This window comes from Ursus americanus, chromosome 12 (genome assembly GCF_024610735.1).
Source record: "Ursus americanus isolate L20-20 chromosome 12, mUrsAme1.1.p, whole genome shotgun sequence".
Taxonomy (NCBI): Eukaryota; Metazoa; Chordata; class Mammalia; order Carnivora; family Ursidae; genus Ursus; species Ursus americanus.
The window spans coordinates 2,019,228-2,042,056 of NC_142138.1; the positions used below are offsets into that span (position 1 = coordinate 2,019,228).

At 42.8% G+C, this 22,829-nt stretch overlaps 1 long non-coding RNA gene across 1 annotated transcript; it reads left to right on the plus strand.

Moving 5' to 3' along the window:
* The first annotated feature begins 433 nt into the window (after positions 1–433).
* On the plus strand, positions 434–5,152 carry LOC123793652 (uncharacterized). The gene is made up of 4 exons (XR_006780044.2): positions 434–521; positions 2,419–2,516; positions 3,192–3,319; positions 4,597–5,152. It is a non-coding gene; the product is annotated as an uncharacterized LOC123793652 (long non-coding RNA).
* The last annotated feature ends 17,677 nt before the right edge of the window (positions 5,153–22,829 follow it).

A 22,829-nucleotide genomic window follows, 5' to 3' on the forward strand; every position in this document is an offset into this window, starting at 1 on the left:
TGTGAAAAGAGTCACAAATCATTTTCTGAAAGGCTTAAAACTTTCGCGGAACTCTAGCTGAGAAAGGAGCATGTGAAGGGTCTTAGTGCTCCGGAAATGGAATAGAAACACGAGGTGATTATAATGAAGTTACTGGAATGCCAGTGATTGGGGCTGGGCAGGATGTTAAGTCCAGTTGCTGCGACAGGTTGACTGCTTGGGCCCTGGGGAGACAGTGCTCCCATGGTCCGGCTCTGGTGCCCGCGGGCCTTGACGGCGGGACCCACATCAAGTCCGGGGGGATGGGGGCCGGTCCACCTCTCGGCATCCCGTCTTCCCCTCGGCGGCTCCGACCTCCGCCAACGCGGCCAGTCTTCCATCCGGGACGGCGGTAAGGACTACAACTCCCAGTTCGCCGCGCGGCTCCTGGGGGCGGGAGCTCGCTGGCCAATCCCCGAGGAGGAGTGAGTCAGGCCGGCAGGTGGCCCGGAGTGCGGCGGGCGCTTCGTGGAGCGGGTGCGGGGGTGCCAAGAAAATTTTCGGTAAGGAGTTGGGGGCATGGTATACGTGACTATATTCTCTAAAGCTATAAACCCTGTATAAATGTAAGATGATGTTATGATTGCTATTTTGAAGATGTTATTCCTTGATTTTCTTTTGCTACCCTGAGGTGACAACTGGGGTCTTTGAGTCATTGTACAAATCACTGATATTTAACCATACGAGTGTTTCTCTTTTCTAGGAAGAATGGAAGTATATGCGTCTTGCTTAAAGGTAGCTTTGTAGGGATATGGTGCCTGAGAATTATGGGAACATGGTCTCTTTTGGTGAGAATTCATTTGCCTAATTAGGAGCTGTAAGAGTTCTTCTTCTTCGTCTTCTTCTTCGTCTTCTTCTTCGTCGTCGTCTTCTTCTTCTTCTTCTTCTTTTTTTAGATTTTACTTATTTATTTGAGAGAGAGAGTGAGCGAGAGAGAGAGAGAGCACAAGCCAGGGGGAGAGGCAGAGGGAGAAGCAGAGGGAGAAGTCGGGAGCCCCTTGCGGAGCTGGATTCCAGGACCCTGCGATCACGACAGGAGTCAAAGGCAGACACTTAAAGGACTGAGCCACCCAGGCGCCCAGGAACTGTAGGAGTTCTTACAAGTAGAACTCCAGGAGACTGGGCTAATCGGTGTTTTGGAGCAGTAGAAAGTGACACAAGAGAGGACATTCTGACCCTGTGTCTGACAGGGGAGTTTTAGTATCTCACAGTACTTGTCATTTGCCTTTCCTCTGCAGGCCTCACTAGAAAGGCAGAAAGAAAACCATCATCTAATAGGCAAATTATTTTTCACTCATCTGTTATCAAGAGCCATCATTTTTCTCGAGCTGCCCTGACTTTATTAAAGTCATTTGTGCCCGGGAGCAGATGATTTCTATCGTGCTTGCTTTTCATAACAAGAATAGGTTAATGCTAGAATATTGTTTAAATTGGACTGGGGTCTTTTAAAAATTGGCTGCGGCACTTATTTAAATTGGGAAATGGTTTCCTTTTATAAGAGAATTATAAACAGTACCCTGATTGATGAATTGGCTGACGGTCCTTCCTGCCTGAGATATCCACCAGCTGAAGCGTGTAACACTAAATGGGAAGAATCAAATGTGCTTCTGAATAAAACCTTTTGGTGCTGGGAAGGCCAGTGCAGAGATCTCAGTCGGAGGTCTGGGAGTTTCTTTAAGTGACTTCTTTGGAGGGCTTGCTTTGGGTAGCCTCTTGCCTCTCTTCACTGGGAGAATTGCAGGGTAGAAATTAATTTCATCTGAAAGGTTGTTTCAAAGCTCTTTTCCTCACAGTACCTTTTCTTTTAGTTTAATGAGTTTGATTCAGTTTGGCTTTTTAAAAAATATTTTATTATTTATTTATTTGTGGGAGAGAGCAAGCCAGCAAGAGAAAGAGGGAGAGCATGGGGGAGGGGCAAGGTGGGGTGCAGGGAAGGGCAGAGGGAGAAGGAGAAGCAGGCTCCCTGCTGAGCTTGACCCTGGGACCCCGGGATCATGACCTGAGCCGAAGGCAGATGCTTAACCCACTGAGCCCCCAGGCTCAACTTGTTCAGCGTGAACATTCTTGAGAGGTATTAATAAATATACTTTGATTGCTTGTATCTGGGTGGGCAAGCATTTGGGATTGCTCCAAAAACATAGTTTTATTTTTATTTACTTATTTGAAAGATTTTCTTTTTAAGTAATCTTTACACTCAACGTGGGGCTTGAACTCACAACCCCGAGATCAAGAGTCGCATGCTTTACTGACTGAGCCAGCCAGGTGCCCCCCAAAACGTGGTTTAAATGAGTTCCAGTTTGGCTTATTTGTTTTTGCTTTTATATTCAATCCTGTTGCCCTAGGGCTTCCTTAGGTTGGGTCAAGAACAACTTGTTGTTTGTTTGTTTGTTTTTCTCACAGATCTGAAGGATACCTCTCCAAATGATATCCATCCATCTTTCCATTCACCCAACAAACATGTATCGAATACCCCCTGTTTAATAGATTACTGTGAACAGGTAACTGTGCTAATGGAATTGCAGCTAGAGTTTTGTTTTTTTTTTAATAAGATTTTTAAAATTTATTCGAGAGAGGGAGAGACAGAGCACAAGCAGGGGCAGAGAGGCAGAGGGAGAGGGAGAAGCAGACTCCCCACTAAGCCAGGAGCCGGACGTGGGGTTCGACACCAAGACCTGGAGATCACGACCCAAGCCAAAGGCATACACTCAACCATCTGAGCCACCCAGGCGCCCTTAGAATTCTTTATAGATGTTACAGAAACATACTTCTCAAATTGGGTGCGATTGAAACTTCAAAGATATGCAGCTGTGTGCCATGGTGCACCTTCCTGGGCAGAAAATATTTAGTTAAGAAAAACAGATTTAGTAAGGTAGATTTCAAACTTTGCACAAAATCCTGAGATTAAAATAAAGATTTTTATGAGAGTTTACTGTTTATAGAAAGGTTCCTTCATCTTTTCTCCAGAGTTCATCTCTTTGTAGGAGTACACGGACATGGACATTTTACAGCTATTTCAGTGGAGAACTTTGAGAAGCACTGAGTAGTGAGGTGGGGCTGGGGAGGTGGCAGAGGGGAGGGACAAAGAGAAAGAAAATGAGAGAGCGAGAGAGAGGGTTGATTTTCCAGATAATCTTGTTTTAACTTCTTACCCCCTTTCAATGTCACATTAACAGGCCTTCAGAACCTCAAACCTAATGCTACTCTTCAGTTGGAATGAGAGGAAACCTCATGGCTCTTGGATTCCCAGGATTCCTCGGAAGAGGAGATGTCAAACAAGACACACCAGTGAGGGCCAGTCAGGGTAATTCCAGGCAAGGAGTGAAGCCTCAAGACTTGAACTCCGTTTATACACATTCAAATGGAAACTAACAGGAATTATGTAATTTCTAGTTCTGTGATCCAGGGATCTTAGGCTGCTTCTATAGTTAAAGTGTGATGAATTTAGTTTTAGGGTTTTTGTTTTGTGTCTTTTTTTTTTCTTTTTTTAAGATTTTATGCACCTATTTGACAGAGTGAGAGAGCACAAGCAGGGGGAGCAGCAGAGGGAGAGGGAGAAGCAGTTTCCCTGCTGAGTAGGGAGCCCGATGTGGGGCTTGGTCCCAGGACCCTGAGATCATGAGTTGAGCCAAAGGCAGGTGCCCAACCAGCTGAGCCCCTCAGGTGCCCTTCGTTTTTTGTATCTTTTGATTGTTGTGCTGTCCTTATCCCATAACAATGGTCTGTAAGATAAGCAAATGATTTTCTATTTGAATGATATGCAAAATGCTTTTTTTTCCCCCTTAGAACTTTATAGGGAAACTTGGCCACATGCAAAGAAGATTGGGCCCCAGCCCTGGCTCCAAGTCCTTGGCCTCACTTCTGATAATCCATAGTATGAAGTATCTTCTCTGTGTTGGGGATGTATCTAGCCTCCTGTCCCCCACTCAGCTCCAGAAGTTGACTTTCTCTGGCTTCTGAAGTTTCTGTAAGAGGCATTTAGGGAAGCTGGTTGAGTGAGACTCGATGTGTGTGTTGCAGTAATAAAAAATGTTTATGTAGACAGTGTGATTTCAGATTTTTTTTTTTTTTTTTTGGCTGCTTAGAGGGGTAAGCAAGTTTGATAACCTCTGGTGTATTCAGTTGACTAAAGTTTGGAGGGATCTGTGTTATTCCATCTGTTTTTTTTAAGTTCTTGGCAGTCTGCGTATCTAAAAATTTCCCTTCCTTATGGTCTTGATTTAGAAAGCAAATATGTCTGAGAAAATGTGTTTAATAATAATTTCAGTTTTTACTTAGTTTTTACATAGCACTGCCTCACATCCTGCTGTTGGTGCTGGGGATATAATGGTGAGAAAAGCAACGTGACGCCTGCTTTCATAGAGCTTAGAGTTTTCTGGAGGAAGATAGACATTAATTGAAGATTTGCGTCAGAAAAAAAGTCCTAATGTCTACGGGAGAATATTTCATCCAAGACTAAGTAGTGCTCATTTGAATTGCTTCACGTGATCTTTTGTCTCAGCTCATCCCTGATCCTTGGGTCTAGCCCCAGAGCTCTGGGAAAGTTATATACAATGAGTCATAACTCTTGTCTTTCCGCAGATGTGGGAATCCCATTTTCAAAAGCTACATTATTCTCCAGGCTGGAACAACGAGGGGGAGAATGCTGAGTCTCGAGAGAAGTGACCTCCTTGAGGAAAATGCACCCAGGTGAGCATTTGGAGAACAAGCAGTGGAGAGAACGGACTAACATTTCCGATTTGTAAGATGTGGTAAGTTGGGCAGTTTTGCCAGTGGCCTTCTGTATGGATATTCAAATTAACTAAAACCTTGCAAAAGGCCTTGGGGTTTCTAATTATGATTTTCATCATGTAGCATGACTTAGGGGAATGGTGTAAATGTTTGCTTCTTGGATATTTTAGAGCAAAATTTTGATGAACTAGGAATAGAGCTCTGAAGCAGAGTGCTACTTAAAAGCATAGGCTCTGGGGCCAGACTCCTGGATTTGAACCTTAGCACTACTGATAAACTCTGTGATCCCAGGCAAGTTGCTTAACTTCTCCGTGCTTTAGTTCATTTATAGAATGAAGACAACAGTGGCATCTATATGCCATAGGGTTATTGTAAGAATTAAATGTTACCCATTTTACTGATTTTTTTTTTTTGCATGCACATTTTTTCCCATGTTTTAGACCTTTGAAAATGGAATATTTCTTTTTTTTTTAATTTTTATTTTTTTAAGATTTTATTTATTTGGGGGGGGGAGAGAGAGAGAGAGAATGAGTGGTGGGGAGGGGAAGAGGGAGAGAAAGAGGGAGAAGCAGACTCCCCACTGAGCAGGGAGCCTGATGCGGGCTCAATCCCAGGGCCCTGAGATCATGACCCGAGCCCAAGGCAGATACTTAAATGACTGAGCCACCTAGGCACCCCAAAAATGGAATATTTCTTGAAGTTGATGACAGACAACTTACAGTCTTTGTTGGCTAGGTGGCAGTAGGGATAAAATCATTATCTGTGTGTTTGCAAATATTAAAAACTTGAACATCAAAACTCACAGAAGGGAGTCAGGGGGTTGGAAGATGATCTTGCAGATAATAGTGGGTGGCCATTTTAACTCCCAGGAAGAAAATGGTCGAGAGGAGGGGTAGGAAGATGATAAATGGAATGTACTCCGCAGCGTTCCTGCAGGGGGAGCCACAGCAACCCAGCACCAAATGGCTTTTAGTTCCTAAAAGACGTGCTGTATCCTAATCCTCATAATTGAAGAGAAGGCAATACATTGTAAATTGTCTGTAAATGTGTGAATGGACAACTCCGAGTCAAAACGTAATTCGTAAGAGTCAGACTCTGAATATAAAGAAGTTTTAGGACTACTTTTACGTATTTATTTTACTTATTCACTTCACCCACTTATTTCCTTTTAATGTAGGCACAGCAGGAATATATACTAAAAATCTAAGAAAGCTCTTTCAATACTTAGTCAATAAAAATTCAATGTGATGAGAAACCATTGTGTTATAGTTTAAATGGCAGGGTTTTTTCTCTCTTAGCGGTGCAGAAAATAATGTTGCATCTTAAAATTCATGATGTCTTAGAGTTGATGAAATGCAGCAATATAAATAGAGCACTTAGAAGCGTTGGTACATAGTAAATACTACATAAATGAGCTATCATCATTACTGCATGATGATTTATTTTTATTTAAATTCAAGTTAGTTACCATATAGTGTATTATTGCTTTCAGGGTAGAATTTACTGATTCATCCGTTGCATATAACACCCAGTGCTCATCACATCAAGTGCCCTCCTTAATGCCCATCCCCCACTTATCCCATCCCCCCACCCACCTCCCCTCTTACTGCATTTTAGTTCTGTTTCTGGAGGACAGGGAAGAGAGCTCCTATTTTGGGGGGGGGCAGTCAGCTAAGTACAGATATGCCTGCTATAATGCCACATACTGACAAATCTCACACTGTGTAAGATCAGGCACCGAAAATGACAATTTATGTGGGAAAAATTACGTATGGACCAGTGCGACATCTGCGTAATAACAACACCCTTGCCCTGTGTGAGTCTCAGGAGAGCCAGTTTGTGTTACAAGAACATGCTTTGGAGTAGGACAGACTGAACCTTTACGTTTCCTCCTGGTAACCTTGCCAAGCAGGTGCTATTCATATTTTAGAGGTAAGAAAGTGAGTTGAGGATCAGAAACTTGCTTTGGGTCATATGGTTGTAAATGATGATGATGGAAGGAATCAAATCTAGGTCCTCCTGGCTCCAGAGCCCATACTTCTTGCACGTGTATCCCAAAGCCCACTTCAGCCAGATTCCCTTCCTTGCACCGTTTTTCCCATCCCAGAATAGTGATACCCTTTGCTGGATGAACTCTTAGCCACGTCTGGTTCTGGGTAGGTTTTGGAATGTGGGAAGTAAGTGGAAGCAAAAGACAGTTGATTTTTCCTTTAAGTATTTTCTTAAGTTGCTTGCTAAGATTGGCTCTCAAATTTCTGTCTGTAGTTAGCAACTGGATTTCCTGAGATTGTAAGGTCAGCGTCTGTCTCTGGGTGAAAAAGTGCCATGAGACCCACTATAATTCAGAGTGTTAGTGTTTTGAAAGAGCTTTCAAAACTTGACTGTCATTTTTAGATAAACTGTCGCCAGATGGCAGCAAAATGCCTTGAGCATGAGATCTGAACGATGTAACGTGTCTGATTGTTTTTACCATTCATTTACAGAAACAGCGAGTCTAAACAAAATTATCACATACTATATGTAAATGTTATTTTCAGAGAAAGCTTTTCAAATAAATGAACTCTTGTAGTGATTTATGTACCGAGGGCAGACTCTATGGCAAGCATTTTGCTAAATATTGTATTTACACGTATTGTTTTATTTTATAATTACAATATCATAATCTCTATTTTATTGACGTGCATTCTGACGCTTTGGTTTTATATATTATTTTTGTATCGGGCCATCTCACTGAATCCTCAGTTTCAAGGCTCATCCTGAATTTTTTTCTATTAATTCTAATAGCTTTCCCAGTGGTTGTCCTGCCTGAGATTTTTCTGGCTATTTAGATTATCCGCAAATACTCTGCAAGTGAAAGAGAGTTTTGCCTCTTATTTTCTAATATTTATACCTCTTGTTTCTTGTTCTCGACTTAGTGATTAGCTAGGACTTCCAGAAAAATACTAAATAAAAGCAGTGATAATATATATCCTCCAAGAATGACATTTGCTATCGTTTTTTGGTACATAGCCGGCTTACCGTATTTCTTCTCTTTTTTCTTTTTCTTTTTTTTTTAAGATTTTATTTATTTATTTGACAGAGAGAGAGACAGCCAGCGAGAGAGGGAACACAGGGAGGGGGAGTGGGAAAGGAAGAAGCAGGCTCCCAGCAGAGGAGCCTGATGCGAGCCTCGATCCCAGGACCCTGGGATCATGCCCTGGGCCAAAAGCAGACGCTTAACGACTGAGCCACCCAGGGGCCCCCCCGGCTTACTGTATTTCTAAATGGTTACTTTTTTTTTTTTTTTTAAGATTATTTATTTATTGGAGAGAGAGAGTGGGGGAGAGGAGCAGACAAGGAGGGAGAGGGACAAGCAGATTGCTGTCAGCAGGAGCCTGGTGTGGGGCTGGATCTCATGACCCTAAGGTCGTGACCTGAGTCAAAATCAATAGTCGGAGGCTTAACTGACTGAGCCACGAAGGTGCGCCCCCCGCAATCTTTTTTAAAAAGTAGGCTCCATACCCAGTGTGGAGCACAATGCCGGGCTTGAATTTATGACCCTGAGATGAAGACCTGAGCTGAGATCAAGAGCTAGACACTTAACCAACTGAGCCACCCAGGTCCACCGCCCTGCCCCCCCCACTTTTCTGATGGCTAAGCATTTTTGAAAGAAATGGGTGTTGAGTTTTATGAAATGCTTTTTTGACAACAATTTTCGTGACCATGGTTTTTCTATTTTCCCGAAGTTGAGCCATTCTTGCATGTCAGTGGTGGCATTAGTGGTGGTGATGAAGATACTGATAATTGACATTTAAGAATTTACTGGGGCGCCTGGGTGGCACAGCGGTTGGGCGTCTGCCTTCGGCTCAGGGCGTGATCCCGGCGTTGTGGGATCGAGCCCCACATCAGGCTCCTCTGCTATGAGCCTGCTTCTTCCTCTCCCACTCCCCCTGCTTGTGTTCCCTCTCTCGCTGGCTGTCTCTATCTCTGTCAAATAAATAAATAAAATCTTTAAAAAAAAAAAAAAAAAAAAAAAAAAAAAAAAAAGAATTTACTATAAACCAGTCAGTGTTCTCAGCACAACTCCACACCACAACCTGTGAGACAGCTAGTGCTGTATTACTGTCACGTTGTTTTACAGATGAGGACGATGAAACACTGAAAGGTGTACTCAGTCATTTCTTGGGCATGACATTTTTCTCTTAGAACTCTACTGGTTTTAATTTTTTTTTTTGCTCTTATTTTATTTAGGAATTTTATAGCTATACGCATGAGTAAAATTGGTCTATTTTTGTGTGCTATCATCCAGTTTTAATATCAGGGTTATGTTTTCCTTGAGGCATGAGTCGTGAAGTGTTCTTTCTCTTTCTGTGCTCTGTTTTCTCTCGTTTCCGTTTCTCTAATTGAGCTGGCTTTTTTTTTTTTTTAAGATTTTATTTGTTTATTTATTCGTCAGAGAGAGGTAGAGCACAAGCAGGGGAGTGGCAGGCAGAAGGAGAAGCAGGCTCCCCACTGAGCAAGGAGCCCCAGTGGGACTTTATCCCAGGACCCTGGGATCATGACCTGAGCCCAAGGCAGATGCTTAACCGACTGAGCCCCCCAGGTGCCCCTAGCTGGCATTTTTAATCATAACAACCATTTGCTGAGAACTTCTGTGGGTTAGTGAGCATGTAAAACACTTCACATACGTTAGTTTATTTATTCCTCTCCATGAAGAAATATATATTATGCCTATTTGGTAGATTTTTTTTTAAAAGGTTAAATTACTAAAATTTAATTATCTAGGTTTATACAGCTAATGTTAGGCAGGTAAGGCTTTGAATCTAGGCTGTTATCATCAGGAAAAACCCCACTTTAAATAAAAAGAAAAGTCTAAATCTTGAGGTTTCATGTGTGCAGAACCCTAAGGTAAGAAATCCTTTAAACACCCTGCCCCTCAAAAAACTGTTAGGGTGCCTCAATCCTAATCTTGATCTTCCCTAGATAATGAAAAAGTACAATCACTGAATTTTCTCTTCATTCTGTCCAGTTTTGAGATCAGAAATGAGAAGGAAGACAATGCAGAAGAGAACATTTTTTTTCAGGTCTAGTGGGTAAGATAGATTGAGATAAGCTTGGTGCTTCTTTCCATGTTTTAACTTTGAAAAAGACTTGGCTAAGAAAAGGGGCCACAGCCAGCCGTGGGAAGGACTGTGTCCTGCCTCCGAAGCCAGCGCGGACTCTCGCTCCAGGGTCCTGTGCCCGTGCAGCAGGGGCTGCGCTCTGAGCTTGGAGCCCAGCAGCTGGGACCGAACAGAACGGGTGCCCAGTGAGTGGTGAGTGGTGAGGGCTGCGATCGCCACCTCCCCCACTGTTGCTAACTCTGCTTCGGGCCGATTTAGAAGTGGCCAGGATGCAGGGCAGGAAACTGGTCCTATTTTTGAGTTAGGACAGGACGTTGAGGATTCCATGTCCCTCCGTGCATGCCGCTGCGACTTCTGGGGCATTTTTAGCTTCTATATGGTATTATCAAAGAAAAGACTTTGAAACTGAACACGAAATAACATCCCCAGAACATCAGCAGGGAAACTCCACCCTGGAAGAGGACAGCTTAAGGTCATTTGCAAACCAGGAGGGGTCCTGTGTAGAGTTGTATAGACGTTCTGAGTGTGGACCGAGTGTCACTCAGAGCTCACACGTTCCTAAGGAAGCATCCGCTGATCGACACAGGAGAGAAATACTCTCATTGCCCAGACTGTGAAAAAAGTTTCAGTGACAGCTCAAATTTAATTAGACAGCAAGGGACTCACACTGGAGAGAAGCCCAGGAAAGTGCCCTGAGTGTGGGTGGTCCTTCAGCCAGAGCTCAGCCTCACCAGCCACCGGGGTCGCACAGGGGGAAGAAGCTCTACAAGTGCTGTGAGTTTGGGAAGACCTTCAGCCAGAGTTCTGTAGACCCACAGGGCCTTTACACTGGGGAGAGGCCCCAAGTGCCTAGAAGGTGGTCGGGGCTTCCGTGGAAGGTCGCTGCTCTCAAGGGAGAAGCCCCGTGGTTGCTGCCAGCGTGGGAAGAGCTTAAGCTGCAATGCATTGCTTTCTGGACATCACAGAGCCCACACAGCGGAGAGAGCTTACAGATGTCCCTCTTGTGGGAAGGACTTCAGCAACAGTCCAATCTTATTACTAACCAGAAAACTTACTCTCAGGAAAAACAGTTAATGTGGCCAGTAGGGAGCAAGACTTTGTAACCACTAGTGACTTCATGGACCAGTTACTGGGCAGGAATCCTGATTGCTCTATGGACAGAGTGTCTCTCTCTGATGTGTCTTAACCTGCGGAAAAAGTCGGCCCTGAATTACGAGATTCAACTCTTTCCAAAGATAGAAGATACTGTAAATCTGAGGTTGTTTTAAATCCTGAGTCTGTTAAAGCCTGTGCGCAACATGTATCAGTTCTCAGTGTCGCATAAATCAGAGGTAGCTCTTGCGAAGAAGCAGTAAGTTAGCGTAGAATACCATTGAACGTTTATGATTGTCTTGAGTTCAGCGACTTGATCTGTGAATTTTGCCTGTGATTCCTGTGACTTTATCCTTGTGGCCAAACACATTGCTGTAGAGTGTTGAAACAGGCACGGTCCATCTAAGGCTGTCTCTGATTTGGAAATCAGGGGTAGTGGCAGGCAGAGGGAGAAGCAGACGCCCTGCTGAGCGAGGAGCCCGATGCGGGACTCGATCCCAGAACACTGGGATCGTGATCTGAGCTGAAGGCAGATGCTTAACTGACTGAGCCACCCAGGCGTCCCTAAATTCTTTATATATTTTAAATACAGATCCTTTGATACATGTATTTCAAGTTATTCTCTCTCCTTTGACTTGCGTTTTACTTTTTTGAAAATATCTTTTGATAAATAGAAGTTTTATGTTCAGTGCTGTCGAATTTATCAACAGTTAATGCTTTTGTTTTCTGCTTTTGAAATCTTTCCTTACCCCAGTGAAATGCAGATATTCTCTTATGTTACCTTCTAAAAGCTTTATAGTTTTGTCTGAAGTTGATTTGATTGTGTATTATGTGCAGTAGGAGGCACGTTATTTCCTTCATACGTACTTACTTGTGTCAGTTGCATTTAGTGCAAAGACCATCCTTCCTCCACTTCTCAGTGGTTATAAGTCATGCATCTTTCTAGGTTTTCTATTTTATTCCGTTAGTCTATTTGCCCGTTTCAATGCCAGTCCCATACAGTCTTAATTACTGTAGCTTTAGATGAAGTCATAATATCCCAATATCCCATAATATCCCAAAATGAGCAAGTCAACTCATCTTACTCCTTTTCTTCAAGGATATGTTGTTGGCTCTTCCTGGCCCCTTGCAATTGCACACACATTTTAGCATCAGCTTGTCGAATTACTTACATACACATGCATTCACGTGCCTGCACTCTTGGAATTTGGATTTGGAGTCCATTAACTACGAATTAATTGGGGAGAAATGCTATCTTCACAAAACTAAATATTTCAATCTATGAACATTTACATATCCCTCCATTTCTTTAGGTCTTTTAAAATTTCTTTCAAAAATGTCTTACTCTTTTCTGTGTAAGGGTCTTACACAATTTTTGTCAGATTTAGCTGTAGATATTTGAAATTCAATTCTAAATTATATCTTTAAAAAATTCTATCTTAAAATTTTTGCTGGAATAGAAATATAACTTGTTTTTGTATATTGACCCATATTCAATGACTTTGATAATGCTAATAATTTTTAGACTTTCATTTCCTCTTGGGGTTTGTAGACAATGATATAATGTCAACATAAACAGTGGATTATCTGTGAATGCTAACAGTTTTGTTTCCTACTTACCAATTCTTATACTTTACATCTGTTTTTCTTATCTTATTGCACTAGCTAGGACAACTAGAAGACTGTAAAGAGAAGTGGTAGTTGTGGGCATCTTTGTCTTATCCCTGATTTTAGGGGGATTATATATAATGTTTCACCATGAAGTTTGATGTTTGCTATAGGTTTTTAGGGGATACCCTTTGGCTTGAGGAAGTTTCCTTTAAACCTTATTTGCTAAGAGATTTTTTTTTTTGTATACATGGGAAATGGATTGCTAATATATCAATGCTCTTTACATCTCTGTTCATAAGCAAGTTTGATCCATAGCTTTTCTTTCTTCAAGTTTCTCTTTCTGATTTTGGTAGCAAAGTAGAATGGCCATCTAATTTGAGAGCATTCCCTTAAAAAAAATTTTTTTTGACTACTTCGTATGAAGTTAGGACCATATGTCACTTGAATATTTGGCAGAAGTTAGCTTTAAAAATTTCAGGGCCTTTTTTTGAAAGAAACAAGTTATTATCAACTATTCATTCTATGTATTTAAAGGTTATAGATTAATGTAGGTTTTAAAAATTCTCTTCAATTGGTTTTGGTAAATTATATTCTTTTTTTTTTTTAAGATTTTATTTTTAAGTAATCTCTACACCCAACATGGGGCTCAAACCCACAACCCTGAGATCAAGAGTTGCACGCTCTACCAACTGAGCCAGACAGATGCCTCTTGGTGAAATATATTCTTCCTTCCTTCCTTCCTTCCTTCCTTCCTTCCTTCCTTCCTTCCTTCCTTCCTTCCTCTCCCTCCCTCCCTCCCTCCCTCCCTCCCTCCCTCCCTTCCTTTCTTTCCTTCTTAAAAGATTTCATCTGAGAGAGAGAGAGAGAGCATGAGCAGGGGAGAGGTGGAGGAAGAGGGAGAAGCAGACACTCTGCTGAGCAGGGAGCCTGATGTGGGGCTCAATCCCAGGACCCCGAGATCATGACCTGTGCTGAGGGCAGATGCTTAACCGACTGAGCCACCCAGGTGCCCCAGTAAATTATATTCTTATGAAATTGCCCATTTCATATTTTTTAATTTATTTTATTTTATTAAAAATTATATTTTTAAATAAACTTGTTCTTTTGATCAATTATCCATAAAGTTATTCATAGTATTCTCTTATGATAAGAAAAACTTCTATTGTATCTCTAATTATTACCCTTTTTTAAAGTCCTATTATTATTTTTCCTCTTCACTGTGATACAGTTCACATAGCACTGGAATTATCTGTTTCCTGAAGGTTTGGTAAAATTATGTGAAAACATCAGGGTTTGGTGCTCTTTGAGGGAGGGTTGGCCTTTTTACATCTTTATTTATTTTTATTATTGTGATTGTTCTGTTTAAACTTTCTTGTCTCTCCTAAGGCCAGTTTTGTTAATTTTCATTTTCTGAGAGAATAATCTGTTCAAGTATCAAATTTACTTGCATATCACTGGGAAAAGTAGTCTAGGTATTATTCTTTTAGTTACTCCATACTAGTGATATCCCATTTTCATTTTTTTTGTTATGCATTTGTGCTTCTTCCTATTTTTTCTTGAATAGGTTAGTTAGTAACTTATATGTTTTATTTTAAAAAGCTCTTGCATGTATTAATATTAATGTCTTATTTTGTAATCAATATATTTATTAATTAGATATTTATTAATATCATTATTAAATCCTTCCTTCTGTTTTCCTTATGTTTATTCTATTGTTTGTTTTTCCTAATGTTTTAAGTTGGATATTGTCTTATGGTCACAAAATGGTTGCTGGAGCTCTAGCCATCTCATCTGAGTTGTAGACAAGGAGAAGGGAAAGAGCAAGGGACAAAAAGGGAGCCCTTTCCCTCAGAGGCATCTCCCTTTAAGGAGCTTTTCTAGATGCTTTATCCAGTAACTTGGTTTATATTTCATTAGCCATGCTTATCTCAAAAGAGGCTGGGAAATGTGGGGTTTTAGCTGGGCACGTTGCCATTTCAGCAGAACAGGGATCTGGGGCGCCTGGCTGGCTCAGTCAGTGAAGCGTGTGACTCTTGGTCTCGGGGTTGTAGTTTTGAGCCCTACATTGGATGTAGAGGTTACTTAAAAATAAAATCTTTAAACAGTGTAGGGATCTATTACTAATGAAGAGGCGGATAATAGAGATGGGTAAGTAATCTGTCACAGGGTTTTAAATCTTTGAAGTTCAGTTAACTCTACTAAGTCTTTATCTTGGTATGAACTGTACAATGTTACTTCTTTTACAGAGACACGGTATATTTTTTTCTCACATCACTTTCGTCTCGACTTATAGGTTATTTTTGTCCAGGAATTTGGTTCTACCTTAAAACTTTTAACAGTAAGAGGGGCGCCTGAGTGGCTCAGTCAGTGGAACATCCAGCTGTTGATTTTGGCTCAGGTCGTGATCTCATGGTAGTGAGATTGAGCTCAGCATGGAGCCCGCTTAAGATTCTCTCTCTCCCTTTTCCTCTGGCTTCCCCCCCACCAAAAACAAGAAAAAACTAAAAAAAAACTTTTAGCAGTAAAACTTGGTCATAGTTACTATTGTCTGAACAATGTTGGTGTTTGTTTAGATTCGCCGCATGCTTACAGTATTATTTGCTCACTATTCCTTTTCCCCATGCAGGTGTTCATTTTATTATTCCTGAGGTACACCCTTCAGAAGATACTTCAGAGAGGTTCTGTTCATTGGAAAGCCTGTCCAGTTTTTGTTGTGTAGAAATGTCTTTATTTTTTAAAAAAATTTTTATAAGGTTTTATCTATCTATCTATCTACCTACCTATTTATTTAGAACATGAGTGGGGGGAGGGGCAGAGGGAGAGGGAGAGAGAGAATCTCAAGCAGACTGTGCAGAGTGGGAGCCTGACGTGGGGCTCAGTCTCACCACCCTGAGATCATGACCTGAGCCAAAATCAAGAGTCAGATGCCCAACCGACTGAGCCCTAGAAATGTCTTAATTTCACCCTTATTATTGAAAGATAGTTTTGCTGGGTCTAGAACTCTCGGCTGACTGTTACTTTCTCTAAAGAACTTTGCAGGTAATATTCCAGTGTATTGTGGTGTTGCTATTGAGAATTCAGCTATCAATTTAATTGACTCCTTGGTGGGTGTTCTTTCTTTTCTGGATGCTTTTAACATGTTTGTTGTGTGTGTGTGTGCTTAGCAGTTTGACCATGATGTGTCCAGGAGTGCACGTGTTTCCTTAGTCAGCTTGGGAATGTGCAAGACTTCCTTCATCTCTTGTTTCAGGTGGTTCATCAATTCTGGAAAATTTTCCGTTATTATTTCTTCAAGTATTGCTTTTTCCCATTCTGGTCTTTCCCGCTATACCAAATTAGTTCTTTACTGGATATTCTCCCTCTATCCTCTGTGGCTGTTAAATTCTTTCTCATCGTTTTCATTTTTTTGTCATCTTTTAGCTTTTTCCTCTAGTTTGCTGGTTGTCTTTCCAAATGAGTCTAGCCTCCTATTAAATCTGTTCCTTGTCTTTCTAATTGCATTTATGGTTTTTGCCTCTGAAATTTTCTTTAGCTATTTTTTAAATCAGACCGGCAAATTCTTTATATTCTCTTTCCCTTGACTGTGTTTGTAATTCCTCTGGGCTTTTCAGTTTCCCTATTTTATTTTATTTATTTTTTTAATGTTTTTTTATTATATTATGTTAGTCACCATACAGTACATCCCTGGTTTCTGATGCAAAGTTCGATGATTCATTAGTTGCGTATAACAACCAGTGCACCATGAAATACGTGCCCTCCTTACTGCCCATCACCAGCCTATCCCATTCCCCCACCCCCCTCCCCTCTGAAGCCCTCAGTTTGTTTCCCAGAGTCCATAGGGGTGCCTGGGTAGCGCAGTTGTTAAGTGTCTGCCTTCGGCTCAGGGCGTGATCCCGGCGTTCTGGGATCGAGTCCCACATCGGGCTCCTCCGCTGGGAGCCTGCTTCTTCCTCTCTCACTCTCCTGCTGTGTTCCCTCTCTCTCTGGCTGTCTCTCAGTTTCCCTATTTTAAAAATAGGGGCTGGGTTCCATGTTCTTGAGGACACTTTCTGTCCGTGAACACTCCCTACCTTCCTCCTTGGGGTGGAGTGTGGCATGCCGGTGGTGATGCACTATTAGGTCAGAGCTCTTCTGTTGAATTACCCTTCTCTTCTGGGTAGCTCAGGATGCCAAGTTTGGTCTAGAAGTCCTACTCTGGTGCCACCACCCATTAGGGACCCAGCATTTCCATTGCACTGGCTACTCCTGAAAAGCTTCTGTCCCAGCTACTTGCTAGGTGCAGAACAGCCTCAGGGGCAATGGCTGACCCTCACTTCTCCACTTCCACGCCCATGGGACACCAAGATGAGACCATTTCTGATGAAAACAATTTCCCAATCTTCCCAGGTATATAGGTGAACATGCTTCCTAAAGTCAATTTGCACCTCCTTGTGCTGTCACTAGAGAGCTTGTTTCCTTCTTCTCTAGTCTTGGAGAGGTGGCAGGGCCAGACCCCTTGTACTGAATAGAAACCCTTCAGACAGCCAGAGGCTCAAGGAAGAAACAGCATTCTGATTCTTTTGAGTTAAATGCTTTTAAAGACAAATACTAGGTCTGGCTCTGGTTTGTACTGGCTCACTTTTTAATTATGGGGGATCTGGGAGATCTTTTGATTTAATTTACCTGTTAGATGAAAACTTTAAATTTGTGTGGACATGCAGGGCACCATAGAGAAATATCTGTTTATGCAACTTAGAACAAAATAACTTTTCTTTTTTTTTAAACAGCTTGTTTGAGATATAATCCACATACCATACATTTCACCCATTTAAAATACATAATTCAGTGGTTTTTAGTATAGTCATCTATTCAACCTCACCGTAGTCAGTTTTCATTTTTATTACCTCAAGAAACCCTGTACCTTTTAGCTCTCACTCCCCCCCCCGCAACCAAGCAACTACTGATTTGCTTTCCATCTCATAAATTTCCCTCCTCTGGACATTACATATAGATGGATCATAATATGTGGTCTCTTGTTACTGGCTTCTTTCACTTAACATGATGTTTTAGGGGTTCGTCCGTGTTCTAGTATGCCAGTATTTAATTCTTTTTGTGTGGCTGCATAACAGTCCATTGTACAACTGCTACACATTTATCCATTTGTCAGTTGATGGACATTTGGGAGGTTTCTACCTTTTGGCTATTTATTTTTTTAATTAAAGAAAAAAAAATTTTTTAATGATTTTTTATTATATTATGTTAGTCACCATACAGTACATCCCCGGTTTCCGATGTAAGGCTCGATGATTCATTAGTTGTGTATAACACCCAGTGCACCATGCAATATGTACCCTCCCTACTACCCATCACCAGTCTATCCCATTCCCCCACCCCCCTCCCCTCTGAAGCCCTCAGTTTGTTTCTCAGAGTCCATAGTCTCTCATGCTTCATTCCCCCTTCTGATTACCCCCCTTTCTTTATCCCTTTCTTCCCCTACCGATCTTCCTAGTTCTTATGTTCCACAGATGAGAGAAACCATATGATAGTTGTCTTTCTCTGCTTGACTTAAGAAAAAAAATTTTTTTAGAGAGAGAGAAAGATCCAGCACAAATTGCGGGGAGGCAGAGGGAGAGAGAATCCTAAGCAGGCTCCATGCTGGGCTTGGAGCCTGACATGGGGCTCGATCTCACAACCCTGAGATCATGACCTGAGCCAAAATTGAGAGTCAGGTGCCCAACCGACTGAGCCACCCAGGCGCCCCTACCTTTTGGCTACTATGAAAAATGCTGCTATAAGCATTCAAGTACTAATTTTTATGTGCATGTATATTTTCATTTCTTACCTAGGAATAGAATTTTGAGTTATATGGAAACTATGTTTGGTCATTTGAGGAATTTCTAGAAAAATAACTTTTCTAGTTCATAATTCCTTCATTTGTAATATGGAGATGATAGTGGTGTCTACTTCATAGAGGGTGTTTGTGGGGGGGGTTAGTTAGAAAATGAATGTATGGCTCAGTATCTGCAAATGGAGACTGAGTAATGAAGGCTATTCTTACTATCATCTGATCTGGACTCTTCCACTTGCATGCTGGGTCCAACTCACTCTTGGGGCCTGAACTCCTTGTCTGTCAAGCAGGAAGACTAATGTTCAGTGATGAATACAGAATGACTTGGAAAAGGAAGGTGTAGAGGGGCTGAGTTGTTGTTCCTGGCAGAGTCCACTCCCTCTTCCTTCTCCACCCCTCCTGCTTCACCCTTTTTCCTGAGGCTGATTAGTGGGTTCTTGACATCCAAGGGGCCCAGCTCCAAGTTCCAGCCCTGCTTCTTCATCAGGAGCTCTGGAATCTGATCCTTGATGTCCTTACAGATTCTACGAAGATGCCTGGGGGCAGGAAGAAAAGATGTCATGCCCGGGGACTCTAAGTGAGGGTTTGCTTCCAAGTGAGCTTCAGCCTGGAATGATCAGAAGTTAGACCTACGAATGGATTATGTGGGTGGTGAATTTGGGGGAGGTATGGGGCATGTTTTCACCTCTTAAAAGTCGTTGGAGTCATTCTCAACTGCTGTTTCTGTTAAGGCTTATGTTACGTGTACTGTTACATGTGCTCACGCTTCTGTGAGTGTCCTCAGATTTTGATATATGAGATAAAAAAAGCTGCTTACTGAAATTTGTAACAGAGATCTGTAGAGAGGCTGTTGGTTTTATGAGCTGTAACTACTCTTTTTTCTCTTTTCAAGAAAACTTGTAGGAAAGGAAATTAGGGAGTGTTACATTCTAGGGATAATGTGTCACCCAGGGAGGTGTTCCATTCTGCCCATGCTCATCTTGGCCTTCATGGAGCTCCTGCCACCTTGTCTTCCTCAGCGTCTGTTGGTCTGGATTTTGCCCATCTCCTTCAGGCCAGTCATTCCTCTCTCCAGCTAGACCAGTAGCTTTGTGCTGTGGAAGGACCTAGACTTCTGAGTCGGGCAGCCCCGGCTGCACATCCTCTCCGCACCGGTCTCTGTCAAACCTTCAGCGAGTCCCTCAGCCCTGCTAAACCGTAGTGTCGTGACCTTTAAATTGGGAATAACTCCTCTCTCGGGCATTAGAGTGCAAGGACTTACTGCACGCGTTCTGTACACGGACTCTCCAGGTGCCTTTTATCCATAATCTCTAATCCCTTCACCTGTGATGTGGTGGGTGCTATCCTTGTCCGGCTGAGGCTTCGAGGGTTCAGTGCATTGCTAATGTAGTAGCAGTGGTCTGTGCCCCATCATCCCTTTGGGCCTTACCTTGATTTCTGCCTATGGCTGCCGGCATTAACACCTGTTTCCTATGCCTGGGGATTCTAGCACAGTAAAGTTTGATGGAAGGCAGTGCCTCACCTCCAGCCTCAAAAGCCAGAGTGTTGTTGGTTGCTTGCTTTCCCTGACCCCCAGCGGGGGAGCGAGCACTGCCCTAGACTCAGCCAATCGATGCTGCCGTCTGGGACTTCGAGTCTGGGGGAAGTGACGCAAAGAAGCAGTGGGCGGTGAGAACGCATCTGACAGCAGCAGGAGCATCCTGTGGCTGGTGTTGGTGGCGGCGGCTGTGCTCCGTGGCCACCATGCCAGCCAGCGGCCAGGCTGCTCCAGTGGCAGGAGCTGGGAGCTTGGCTGTGGCTCAGGCCACCTGGGCTCCTTTGACATCAGTCTACCTTTCTTCCTGTCAATTTTGTAGCTTCTTGATGTTCTTCCTCAAGTTCCTCTTCAGCTTAAGTCACTCAGACTTGGTTTCTGTTGTTTGTAATCAAGAACTCTGTGTAGCAGCTGTGTGTCCCCAACGACAGTCCTCGGGTATTTCTGAACCTTTTCATTTTCTGCCTGATACTCCCATCCAAATGCTGGGAGTCATTTGCCTCTGGTCGGTGCCAGTCTCAGTCTGTGAGTATCGGCTAGGCGTACCAGGGGCATTCACCTGGCTCTGGCGAGCTTCCCGCAGACATCTCCCCTTGTAGTTCTTATGATTATAAGGCACCTTTCAGTAACAACCATCAGGAAACTTTGAAAAAATAAAAATTTGTTTTTTCCAGGCCTGGAAATTACACAGCACACCTGGGGCCACACAGTAAAGTCGCAGGTAAAGGGAACACATGGGCTTGGGGTTCTGTTTTTATTGGGGTCGAGGGTGGGGAACCTAGGGTTTTATAGGTATGCTCTTTTTTGGTAAATTTAAAACATAAGAGCAAGCATTTAAAGCTCAGGAAGATAAAAGACAAGTGGCCCAAATGGTCAGTTATCAAACTCAACCAGGATCTCTAAAACAAAGGAGGTGGTCCGGTTCTTTATCTAGCGTGGCTCTCTGCAGCATCCTTTAGCCCAACCCTGGGGTCTGGAGGAGTTGCCATTTGTGGTGTACATCTGTTGTTTTTATCTGCCCCAAATATTCTTCTTAAGAGGTGGTCCTTTCCACTGGTGGCTGGGGCTGCCGGTCACAAGACCTACTTTCTATGCCAAGGGGTGAGCCCCTGCTCCAGCAGGTGGATGGGTAGTGTGAAAATATTTTTTAAAAAATGCACTGGGAGAGAAGAGCCCTTTCTTTTCCCTTGGATGACAACCTATGAAGATGTAACCTTGGAGTTGCTACTGTGTTCCTTGCTAGAAGAAGGAAGGAAGCTATTAGTTTCCTAGGGCTGCCATAACGAATTACTACACAATTAGATGGCTTAAAACGGCAAAAATTTATTTTCTTGCAGTACTCAAAGAAGTTCAGAATCAAGGTGTCCCTTCTGGGGTCTCTGAGGAAGAAGGTGCTCCATGCCTTTCTCCTGGCCTTCGGAGGAGCCTATCATTTCCATTCCTTGGCTTGTAGATGCAATGCTCCCACTGCCCCCATCCTCACGTGGCTGTCTTCCTTCTGAGTATGTCTCTGTCCAAATTTCCCTCTTCTTATCAGGGTACCAGTTACCGGAATCGGGTCTACCCTACCGCAGTATGACTTCATCTTAACTTAAGACCCTATTTCCAAATAAGGTCACATTCACAGTTTGGGGGGTGGATGTGAATTTTAGGGGACTCATTTAACTCAATACAGAAGCTAAGTTAGCTAAGGGTCAAGAAGTGGAAAGAGAGAGAACCTTAATGATAATTTATTAATTCCTAAACCCAGGCAGCCTGGATGACGCGAGCTTCACCCTGGACTTTCCGCATATGTGAGCTAAAACATTTCATTTCCTTTAAGCTAGTCTGTGTTTGATTTCTAGCACTTGTAACTGAAAAGGTCCTGACTAATACAGGGGTGAGTGGAAAACTGGAATAAAGCCAGCTGGGACTTTAACAATAGACCAAAATGCATTAAGAAAATGTGAATTTTCTCTCTCTATTCCCTTCCTTCCATGCACTACGCCAGTCCAGTCTCAAGACGTACCACTCCCTGCACCAGGCTGGTCTTCACAGTCTTCCAGGGTCACCCTGGTAGGAATGTTCTCCAGGGAAAGGGTTTACCCCTTTATTTACTTCTTCCTTTTGCGTGCTGGAGCACAAATACCCAAGAAATTGGGATATAAAATGAGCCATATTTGGGAACTGATCATTGGAGGTATGGGGACACAGGTAGGGTTGGAGGTTTGATTCAATTGAATGATGCTACTCAGTCTTCGTATCTGGCACTCAGCACATTGCCTGACACATGGTAGATGCAAAATGAGTATTTATTGAGAGGGTGAAGGAAATAGCATATATATAGTGTTTATGGGGGAAAATTAACCGAAGCATACATGATATGATCCCAGCCCTTGGGGCTCTCTGTGTAGATTGGCAGATAATATGCCCTCACAGAGTAATTACATAATAACATAGGAAGATCCACAGTCCAAACATTTGGGACTCTAGGGAGGAAGGGTGGAAGTTTAAGAGAGAGAGAAAGATCCCTGGGGTTTGGGTGTGGCTAAGAGAGGATTGGGTTGGGTCTGGAAGGACAGGGCTCTTCTGTTAAAAAAAAAAAAAAAGAGCAGAGTGGAAGTATGGAGAATCTTTGTGTCCTCTCAGGGGGATGTGTAGGCTGGACAGGCAGAGGTGGGGAGGGAGGTCTGGCTGGTGATGGGGAGGTAAGAGTGAAGAAGAGAAGTCTATGGGCCAGGAGGTGTCTCTCGGAAGCCAAGATCCTGCTCTTGCAAGCTCAAAAAGAACAGAGAAGAACCATTATCTCTCCCATCCATCTAGATTCCATGTTGGGCCAAGATGTGAGGCCCCCGGCTCGGGCACGTGATGATGGGTTTCCGTGCACTGCGGGTTTGTGTGTGGCCAATCTGTGGTTTAACACAGCTGTGGTTTGGGG